This window comes from Argentina anserina, chromosome 2 (assembly GCF_933775445.1).
Source record: "Argentina anserina chromosome 2, drPotAnse1.1, whole genome shotgun sequence".
NCBI classification, from domain to species: domain Eukaryota; kingdom Viridiplantae; phylum Streptophyta; class Magnoliopsida; order Rosales; family Rosaceae; genus Argentina; species Argentina anserina.
This window is the reverse complement of record NC_065873.1, coordinates 19,302,345-19,314,518: the sequence shown is the minus strand read 5'-3', so window position 1 is coordinate 19,314,518 and position 12,174 is coordinate 19,302,345.

Below are 12,174 nucleotides of genomic sequence, written 5' to 3'. Positions count from 1 at the left end.
GCAAACAAAGCAATGAAAGCATTATAGAATTTCTCCACTTACCCATTACTACCAGAACATGTATCTCCAAACCCAAAATTGAGTTTCTAACCGACGTGAGAGGGAGAAAGAGCAGATGTTGTTGGGTTTGGGCACGGCCATACGGGGTTTATTTTGCTTAACAATATAAGAGAAGTACTATAGGAAAATTGACGGGTGTAGTTAGTAATTATATAGGTGTAGAAAGTTTATTGAAAGTTTATTGAAAGTTTATCTTGCGGAGAAGGTATTGCTTTCTTACTTGGGGTTGAAAGAGTTGATAAACATGATAAATATTTGGGCTTGCCAATGGAATTGAGCTATTCTAAGGAGGAGGCTTTTGGGTATTTGAGGGAAAAGGTCTGTAATCGAACTCAAGGTTGGAGGGAAAAAACGTTGAGCTTAGCTGGGAAAGAGGTTTTGATTAAGGCGGTGGCCCAATCTATTCCTTCTTATGTCATGAGTTGTTTTAAGCTGCCGAAATATTTATGTGATGATATGCATAGTCTCATGGCTGAGTTTTGGTAGGGAGATGGAGAGGAGAACCGTAAAATTCATTGGTTGTCTTGGGATAAATTATGTTGTCCTAAATTTGAAAGTGGTCTTGGGTTTTGTAATATGCATGTGTTTAATCTTGCTCTCCTGGCAAAACAAGGTTGGCGGTTGCTTCAGAATCCTGCTTCGATATTGTCCAAAGTTCTTAAAGCTCGTTATTTCCCAAAGTGTTCTTTTTTAGATGCTCAGTTGAAGAGTGGTCAGTCATATACCTGGAAGAGTATCCTTGCTAGTAGGGAGGTGTTAAAATGCGGGCTGTGCTACCAGGTGGGTAATGGGAAAGACGTTTCAGTCTGGCAGGACCCGTGGCTACCTTTATCATTTTCTTTCAAACCCTATTCTGCTATGATGGAGGGTTACATAGAACCTGATGGTTTCAGACTTGATTGATCATGATGATAAGGTGTGGTTGGTGGACAATTTGGAGGAACTTTTCTCGAATGGGGAAGTTGACCTGATTGCTCAGGTTCCTTTGAGCAACAAAGACGCTAGGGACAGACTAGTTTGGCATCATGACCGTCGTGGGTTGTTCACGGTTAGGAGTGGCTATTATGCTTTTCAACAAGTTGTTCAAGCTAGACACAGAGAGTCTACTTCATGTGGTAATATGGGTGGGATTTCACGTGTTTGTTGGAAATCTGGAATAGAGTGTGGGGTGCCAATGTTCCCCCTAAGGTGAAATTGTTTGTGTGGAGACTTCTTAAAGCATGTGTGCCCACTAGAGCTCGTCTTCAACATAGACATATGGAGGTTAATGAGGTTTGTTGCCTTTTTTGCCATGGCGAGATTGAAACGGATTTGCACCTCTTCAAACTTTGTCCTACTCTTGCTTGTTTTTAGTTGTATGGACCCCTAAAAATCAATGTTCGGGACCATGCGGCTGCCTCCTTAATTGAGTGGGTTCTTTATATGGTTGAGACACTATCGGTGGAGCAGCGAGACTTTTTTCTAATATGTCTATGGGGCATTTGGACGGAAAGGAATAATGTGCTGTGGAATGATAGTCTTGTGAGACCTATGAATATGATACAATGGGTGGGGAGGCACCTGGAGGAATTTCAAAAATTCCATCCGAGAGCAGTACAAAAGAAGAAACGTCCTCTGATGAAGTGGGAATGCCCTCCCCGCGGTCGGCTGAAAATAAATGTTGATTGGAGCTTTTAATAGCTCGAGTGGTTCTGAAGGTGTTGGAGTAGTGGTTAGAGATGAAAATGGCTTGGGTATCGCCGCATTAGCAAAACCAGTTAGGCATGTACACTCGGTTCTAAATATGGAAGCAGAGGCGTGTAGAGCTGGTTTACTTCTTGGGATTCGCCAAGAATGGTCGGATATTGACATTGAGAGTGATTCAGCCATTCTAATTGCTGCTTTAAACAGGGAAACAAAGGATTATTCGGAGGTAAGTCGGGTTGTTGATGATTGTAAAAGTTATTTATTGGCTTTTCAGTCTGCCAGAGTCAGACATATCTACCGTGAAGCAAACGGTGTTGCTGATAGGTTAGCACATCTTGCTTGCATGTCTCATATTGATACTGTTTGGATAGGGGAGACTCCTGTTATCATTCAGGATGTTCTCTACGAGGATATATCTCGTTCTGTTGATGTAGCACGGGGTTTAGGTTCTATGATGTCCCCCCCCCTTGCAAAATTTATTTTATGTCTTAATAAATGGATCCGAGTGTGGGGATGAGCCTCCTAACTAGGCTAGGTTCCAAACCCCTTAAAAAAAAGTTTATTGGACCTACTAAGAGATTTGTTGAGTATATTTAGCAACACATTTTCATGACTTATATGAGACGTCACATAATGGTTTGAAAATGAATGTGACTTAGGGTGTTTTTTAACGTTTTTCAAAACTATTTTTGTAAACCTATTTTTCAAAAATGAAAACAGATGATTAAATTGTAATTTTTTAAGATCATAGTATCTGTTTGGTTGGAGTATTCTAAAATCCGAATCTCTAGTTCAAAAAGATACTTCACCTCAAGATCTCCCTAATTTAATCTCCAGATCTCCTAATTCAGTTGTTAATTCATCTAGCCGATAAGAAAATTTAGTTGTAATTAAGCAGAAATGCAGAAGCTTTCACCCCATATCGTTTCAACTTGCAAGTTCTTCATGCTATTGCAAGTTTCAATTGATTGAAAAATATGAGGATCTTTTAAGCTACAGTAGATGATATAGATTTAAAGAGAAGACCTCTCTAAGTCCCAGTTGAAAATTTGGGCCTTGTGGCACATAGAGAAAGACAAAGGAGAGGGGAGGAGTCTCAACTGTGGTGTTGTTTTCAAAAACAAGGAAAACGACAAATAGTCGTTTATATTCATTTAGAATTTCTAAGTTGTATATTGGAATTCATTTTTGTTGTTTTTTTTTGGATCATCACCACCGAACGCGTATTTCATCGTTTTTAAATTTGAAAAAAAGCAAAACAGTATTGTAAAGTGATACTGAAAAACACCTTAATTATTAGAGCAACGATGATCGGATTTGAAAGTGCGGAATGTGTCTAGCTTCATGTCCAAGGAAGAAGCTAGAGTTTGCATCCCACATTCAAAACTCAGTAAAAAGTCCGGCGGGGTCTGTTCTCGACTTTTGCATGTGTATATGTCGATACGAATTGAAAGGTAACATAACTTCTTTTACCTTCCAAAATGGGATAAATAACTATTTTGAAATCCAATTAACAAAAGAGGAGTGCTAGGCTCGCCATGATATGATGTCAAATTCGGCGCCGCAATTATACGTGACATGCCATGACACATTGCCACATTAACAATTAAAATTATATAAATGTTATTGTAAATGAAAATAATAATGATATCTTTGTTAATCCAATTCTAAATTATTAAAGATGTATATATATGCATAAAATATATTTATTTTTAAATTTCAGACGAGGTAAGGTAACTACAACATTTATATTTAGATGAAAACTTTTCGGTAAGATTCTTTTGGTTTTTGTTTTTTCTGAAAGAGAATATTCTTTTGTTAGGTATAATCAATTTAAGGGGATATGTAAGATAACAAATGTTATTTTTCCTAGAGTATACATATCTTAATTAATACCATATTTAATACAATTATGTCGATAGTAATCTTTCTAGTGAAAAATATGTCAAGATTCATGATTTCTTTATTTAATTAATTTACATTTACGATTAATTAATGACTATAATTAATTAATACAATTACCATATAACACCCAACACACACATATATATATATCGCATCCTCGCGCGTGCGCGCACACACACACACATATAAATATATATCTATATATTTCAAGCATACTTTGTATATATCGTATTTTTTTTGTTACATTTTGAAAAAATAAATGATATAAAAAAGAACTACAAATTTTTATAAAAATCTAGTGTCGTTGGATTAATAAGGATATAATTATTTTTTCATTCAAAAATGACATTTTGTAATTATTGTAATTACTGACATGGTAAAGTGATGTGACATAACACGTGAAATTCTGGTGCCGGATCTAACGCCATAATACCGGCTCTAAATCACTTCCTTAACAAAATGGGGCCAAAATAGCCCAAGTTACAACCAATCAAACACCACTATATGTCCACATCAAATTTATATGTTGATGGATAGGCGGGCGATGGGCAATATTGACACGACATTGTAAGGACTACAAATTGCACACACCTATAATCACGGGTAATCATTGTGCTCTCCCTTGTTTTCCACTTTTTCCCACTTTTTCCTCTCGTTTATACATAATGTTTTATCTTTTATCTTTATTTAGTTTTTTTTACCGTCCTAACCTTAGTTATTGGTTTGTAAGTATAAGTGATATATGGGCAGTTTCAGAAGTTTACTTTTTGTGAAGCTTTTGAACACTTGCATTATAGTAGTAAAGATGACTGACTAGGTTCTATTAGAACTAATTAAAATGTATATAATTATGTTTACCACAATTATAACAAATTTGCTAACTATTGTTGACCAGTCAAATATATATGTAGCTGTTGTGCTGCTAAGCTGGATATTATCTTAGGGGGTGTATTCAACTCTGATTTCAAATGATTCTGATTGATTTATTATAATCAATGGATTATGAAAATCCATAGATTATTTCAACTCCACATAGATTCAGCCAGATTTCATTGTATTGTATTTACCAGATTTGTCTTGATTTGCTTGGATTTCACAAGTGCATGTATGTTTTTTATATTATTATTAAATAATAAAATATAGAACATGGAGAATTAATAAGTTGGTTTTCTTTTTTAATAAATTACAAAATAATAATGTATTTTACAAAATAATAAAAATATAAAAAAACCAAATATTATATAGTGAAAATTGTAAAAACAATTAGAAAAATACATTAAGAGACTGCATACTCATCCATTCCGACCTCATTGTCATCATAGTCTTCATGATCCCTCTCATTCGCATTGTCCTCATTATTTTCATTCGCATTGCCTTCAATATCATTGTTATCTTCTTGACTTTCATTATCACCATTCTGTGGTCTATCTTCCCACATAGCTTCAGCAATATTAAGTCTACAAGCATTAGCCTCTGCTCTTTGGTGTAGTTGACTTTGAGAAAGTAGTTCAAGATTCTCGTCTTCCATATTAAGTTCTTCATCATTTTCTATCTCAGAAGAAAATTCATCGGAACGATATTCTTTATGCATACATGTTAAGCAATAACAAACATTCCTATGTATTATTAGGGATTAATATCTCATTTTTACATAATCCTAAAGTCACATGAGTTTGATTCAATTCTATAAACTTCCATAAACATCTATAAAACAAAGGTACAATGTCAATATCACAAAGGTGCAACTATCTTGAATGAAGATCAAAGATATAATAACAATTTTATAAACTTTCACCCAATTAATATTTAATAGTATTCTAAAATCTGAAATTTGATTGTTATACAATTGATTTTTTTAGCAAAACAACTATTAGTACAATTATAAAAACAACCATCATTTCTTTTTTGCCTACAACAATTATACCAAATCACAAGAAAAACTCATAAAATTGATTTTAGCAATTAAAATAAAACACATGATTAAAAACATAAATTTTTCAATCTTAACCATCATTTCTTTTTTGCCTACAACAATTATACCAAATCACAAGAAAAACTCATAAAATTGATTTTAGCAATTAAAATAAAACACATGATTAAAAACATAAATTTTTCAATCTTATTGAGAGAGAGAGAGAGAGAGAGAGAGAGAGAGAGAGAGAGAGAGAGAGAGAGAGAGAGAGAGAGAGAGAGAGAGAGAGAGAGAGAGAGAGAATACATCAAAATCTCATGTCTAGATGCTTGATTTCTAACAAGCATGATATAGTGTAAAAATACTTCAAAATCCAATAAAATCAACTAATAAATGAAATCATTCAAAATCAATCGATTTTTAAATACCACTAGAATTCATAGGAGTTTTTGAAATCTTAATTGAATACCTTGAGATTTCAATGGATTGTTTAAAATCTTAATTGAATACCACAAGATTTCAAAAGATTCTTGAAATACAAGAAAATCCTATAAAATCCTAGTCGAATACACCCCCTTAGTTTCTATTTGTTGCATTTACCTTTATTTCAGTAATGTAATAAACAATAGGGGTTTGTCCTACTATAAATACTGGTATGTTGCTTTGTATTAAATACGCTGAATTCTTTTCATCAATTACATAGAAACTTCTCTTGTTCTCTCTTTCTTTTTTCTCTTTGATTTCAGCCATAGTTATTGCTTAAAGCTTTACTTGATCACTATGAGTGCAATGTTATCATGGTACCAGAGCCATGGATCTTGATTCTAGTGTTCTGTATTGAATCTATGAATGTTTGCTTCCGCTATCTTGATTCTGTAGTTGATTTTGTTGATTTAGCAAACCCTAAGTTGTTCGATTTTTCGATTCTTGAGTTGTTTCCGATATCGAAGCTTTGGATTCATGTGCTAGGTTGTGCGGTGTGGTTTCTTCAGATTCTGAAAGAATCATGCTAGATCTGAACTTTGAGTAGTTTCGTGCTTTGATATAGCTTTGTGAAGCAAATTGATTATCTGTGACCAAGTCCTTGCAGTATTGAAGTGAAGGATGGTTTTAGCGTGCCTATTGTTCTGTTAATTTGTTGTTATGTGAATTTAGCCTCGTGATTTGTGATTTTGTTCACCGTATGTTGACTTTGGCAAAGATTATGAAGTCATGATCTTTTTCTTAATATGATCGGTAGTGAGAATTGAATATTTGCTAAGGTTTTAGTGAAGAATCAAAGGTGTTGTAGAAGTCAGGGTGTTATCTTCAGTGAGTTTCCTTAGTGATAGTAGAATTGCAGTGTTCAGTGTTATAATAGTAGAATTGCAGTGTTTAATAGTGCAACGACCAGTGCTATATAAGAAGTGTAGTGTTCAATGCTTGTTGTGTTATTGTGTAGTGTTTAGTGCTTAATTGTGCGGTGAATTTTTCTTGTTGCTATTAGATTTTCAGTGCAATCATGACTCATGTTCAAACAAAATGTGTCTCAAAATGGTTATGCTAGCTACTCAGTCTGATATCACCTCATTGTTGAGCTGGATCACAGTGAGGCTGACTGAGTCGAATTTCATCAAATGGAGTTTTCAATTTCAGTCTGTACTTGAAGGAAATGACTTGTTTGGATTCTTTGATGGAACTGATGTGTCCTCCTAAGTTTGTGTTGTCTGATTAAGGAAGTGTTACAAATGAAATTTCTCAGGCTTATAAGCATTGGAAAATACTTGACAAAGCCTTGTTGAGTTTGTTAATGGCAACTCTTACTGATGATATAATGGACATTATTGTTGGCTGCAAATCTACTAGAGAAGCTTGGCTTAATCTGCATGAGATATTTTCTTCAATGTCTAAAGCTAGTATTATGCAACTCAAGACAGATTTGCAAACCATTAAGAAAGGTTCTGACTCTGTGGATAAATACCTGCAGCATCAAACATGCTCGTGACCAGCTTAACTCTGTTGGAGTGGCAATGCTAGAGGAAGATCTTGTTATTATGATACTAAATGACCTTCAAGAAGAATTTTCTATGATTAAAACTGTCATTCGAGCTCGAGATACTCCTATTTCTCTCAAAGATCTCAGAGCTAAACTCCTAGTTGCTGAGAGGGACATTGATGCTCTGTTTTCTATTCAAGGTGCTATGACTGCCATAGCAGCAAGGGGAGGTAACTCATACAGAGGGAACTCAAGTGGCTATTCTTCTAGTGGCCACTCAGGTGGTTATTCATCTGGAGAGAAGGGTAAAAGAAATTGGAATGATAATGATAAACATGCCAATTGGAATGGCAAGAAACAAGGCCAAGGCCAAGGAAGTGTTGAGAAATGTCAAATTTGTGACAAAAGAGGTCATGTAGCAAGTGACTGTTATGCTATGTAGCACGGACACGATTCGATACGTAGACACGGCATATAGAAATTTTTTTGGACACGGACACGTGGTGGACACGTCAATTAAAATTATTTTAATATATATTTATTTATTTATTAAAAAATTAATTTAAAAATTTGAAAGTATTTAGATGTATATATATTAAAGTGTGCATAAATATAACAAAAACTGAATTTGTTGGAATGGTTGAGGATTTGTTGGGTCCTTTGGATGACCAAGGTTCGAATCCCACCACAAATATTCTTATTTTTATCATGAGTTTCTCTCCTTATATATATTAAAGTGTGCATAAATATAACAAAAACTGAATCTGTTGGAATGGTTGAGGAGTTGTTGGGTGCCTTGGATGACCAAGGTTCGATTCTCACCATAAGCACTTTCACTTTTATTATGAGTTGGTGCGTGTCCGCGTGTCCAATTCAGACACTCGCGTGTCTGGGCCGTGTCCAAATTGAGTTCGCGTGTCCGAGCGTGTCCGTATCCGTGTCGGACACGCAATACGGACCCTTGTCCGCGTGTCCGTGCTTCATAGCTGTTATGCATATTTTGTTTGTAGCTACTGCAATAGGAAAGATCACATCGCTAGTGTGTGTTACAACAATCCTGGCTCTCCTAGATACATGCAGTCTTTATCTGAGTATAGAAACTACTCGGGTGCATCTCTGGAATGTCAACTGTGCAACAAAAAAGGCCATACTGTAGTTAATTGTTCTATGAGAAATGGTGCATCTTCTAATAGTGGTGTTCCTCAGCTACTATGTTAATTTTGTGGTATGAGAGGCCATGCAGCCCTTGACTGTAGCGGTGACACTTCCAAACCGAAAAACCAAAAATCGAGCCGAAAAAACCGAACCGAATACAAACCGAACCGAACTAAATCAATTGGTTTGGTTTCCGGTTTGGGCACATAAGAAATCAAACCGAACCGAAAAACAAACTATTCATAAAATAATGTTGTTTTACGTTTATCTTACCAAATATTTAATTTGATTAATGTGATTTTAGGTTTATATCATATATAATTATATGTTTCTCTTTTGTAGTGTTATATATGTATATATAATCATCTATGTATATATATGCATGCCCATATATGTATCATAACCTTTATATTAGGTTTATAATAAAACTATCACATTATGAAACGACTATATGAATGAAACTTCTCGAAATTGATCGACATCATCCGATGTGATCAGTATATATATTTAGTGATCATTTTAAAATTTCATCCAATTCGGACCTTGTTTAACCGTCAGAATTTCCGGTAAACTAAAAACAACACTAATATGCCCTAAGGGGGGACCCATTATCAAAACTGTTTACATATTTAAAATCACATAATTTTTGTCATCGATCGTGTGTGGTCGCAACGAGAAAACTCATTTGGCAAAGCCTCGGTCAATAGGGTTTTATTATGTGAAAACGCATCTTTTTTGGTTGACCGTTAGTACAGACGGTCAAACCATATTCAAAATGGATGAATTTTTACATGGTCCCTAAATATATATATATATCGATCACATCTATTGGTGTCGATCGACAATATTTCGAAACTAGAATTTATTTGTGACTTTTTTAAAAATGTTTTATAATAATTCTTTTATTGTTTAAAACCCTTAAATTAGAGTATTATATTTTTTTCCTATACAAGCCCGCAAGGCTCGTTGACGAGACCTAGATTCAGTCCGTTTTTTTTTTAAAACAAAAATTCAAATTTTATTTTTGCAAAAAAAAAAAACCAATAAAACCGAACCGATTTGGTTGGTTCAGTTTTCAGTTTGGTCTATCGGAGAACCGCGAACCGAACCGAATTTCGAAATTTCAGTTCGGTTTCCGGTTTGAGCCCAAAACCGAACCGTTTGGACCGAATTCCACCCCTACTTGACTGCTCTAAAAGAAGCAACTATGCCTATCAAGGCAGTGCTCCTCTTGCTACTCTCACTGCCATGACAACACACTCTAATGGTGCTTCTTCATTGGTCTAAGCAATGATATATGGACTGGAGACACTGGTGCCACCCATCATATGACCTCTTACATCAGGAACTTGGCTATTGCTCAACCTTATGAGTCAAGCAACTCCATAACCATTGGTAATGGTGATGGTCTATCTTTAAATCATATAGGCTCTTCTAAAATTTCCTCTCCTAGCCACTTTGAAAATGTGCTACATGTTCATAGCCTAGCTGTGAACTTGCTATCATTTAACAAGTTATGCAAGGATAATTAATGTTTTGTGGTTATGGATGATATTGATATATGTGTGCAGGACAAAAAGTCATGGGAAATTCTCTATCAGGGAAAGAGCAATGCTGAAGGTCACTTTCTGTTCCAGTCCTCCAAAATAAAGTTAAGTTGTGAGACAAATCCTAAAGCTTTTGTTGGATCAGCTGTCAAGTCATCTTTGTGGCATCGATGACTTGGTCATCCTTCTTCAGAGGTTGTAGCTAGAATGCTATCTTTGTCAAATATTAAGTCTACCGGTGTTGAGTCAGTGCACATGTGTGTTTCATGTTTGTCGGGAAAGATGCACAAACTTCCATTTTCTGAGTCTTTGTCAAAGTCAGTTTCTCCTCTCTAAAAAGTGCATTCAGATGTATGGGGTCCTGCTTCATGCTTGTGTATTGAATGTTATAAGTACTATGTGACTTTCATAGATGAATTTTCAAGATTTGTATGGATCTTTCCTCTTGTTAATAAATCAAATTGCTTTCCTACATTTGTGAAGTTCTACAATTTTGTTTAGACTCAGTTTCATTTGTCTATTAAGTCCTTGCAGACTGGTGGTGGAGGTGAATACAACAGTAAGACTTTTGGTAATTTTTTGGATAGTAAGGGAATCTTACACTTGATTACTTGCCCTTATACTCCTCAACAGAATGACATTGCCGAGAGGAAAAAATAGGCACATTGTGTTACTTGCATTACTCTTATGATTGCAGCTAAAATTCCAAAACTATTTTGATTTCATGCTATAGCTCATGCTACTTTTATGATTAATAAGATGCCATGCAAGAATCTTCATATGCAGTCTCCTTTCTTCCAGTTCTTTGGGAAGATTCCTAATGTGAGCTCTTTGAGAATTTTTAGTTTAGCTTGCTATCCTTACCTTAGACCTTATGCTAAGGATAAATTAGAGCCTAGATCTACTCAATGTGTCTTTCTAGGCTATGCTCTTGGTTATAAAGGTGTGTTCTGCTATGACATGTTCAAAATAAATTGAGAATGTGTAGGCATGTTGTTCATGATGAGTCTGTGTTTCCATATCATTCGATTTCCTCTACTGTTCCTTCCTCTACTTCTCAGTCGGAATCTGCTTCTTGAACTAGTAATTTGCTTTCTAGTCTCAGTCCTGCACAGCTGCAAGTCTTGTCTCCTTTTTGTCAGCCTACTAGTTCTTTCATTACTACGGCTGAAGGGAGGGATAATATTGGAAATAAAGAAAATCAATGTGCTAGTGGAGCGGGTGTTACTATTAATGGTGTTATTGGAGCAGATGATGGTGAAAATAATAGTTGGTAATGTCAGTAGACATGGTGCTGGAACTGAAAATTATGAAAATGATGTAGCAAGTGAAAATAATAATATTGACAGTAATGTTGAAAATGCTGAAATGACTACTGATGCTATTGATGTGAATTTAGTTGGTGAAAATGGTGATGTAAATGCAGATGCAGTAAATGTTGCTGATGAGAATGTTCATAATGTAGAAAATGGTCTGCCTCTTGAACTAATGTTTGTAGATGATCATGCTCAAGCTTATAACAACCACTCTATGCTAACTCGAGCTAAAAATGAAATTGTGAAGAAGAAGAGTTTTACAGACTACTGTGCCTTTTATGCTATTGTGCAGAATAATATGCTTGATGAGTTAGCTTATTTTAGTGGATTTACTGCTGTCACAAAAGTGTCTGATCAAATTGAATCAAAGTTTTTCAAGAGAGCAGTTGGTGTTCCTGAATGAGATAAAGCTATGGATGAGGAGATTGATGCTTTGAGAAAGCAAGGAACATGGGAGCTTGTTCCCTTCCTTGAAGGCAAGAATATAGTAGGTACTAAGTGGATATACAAGATAAAGAAGAACTGAGATGGTACAATTTCTAGATACAAGGCACGGCTGGTTGCTCAAGGCTACAGTCAAGAGAAAGGGCTTGACTATGAGGAAACTTTCAATCTTGT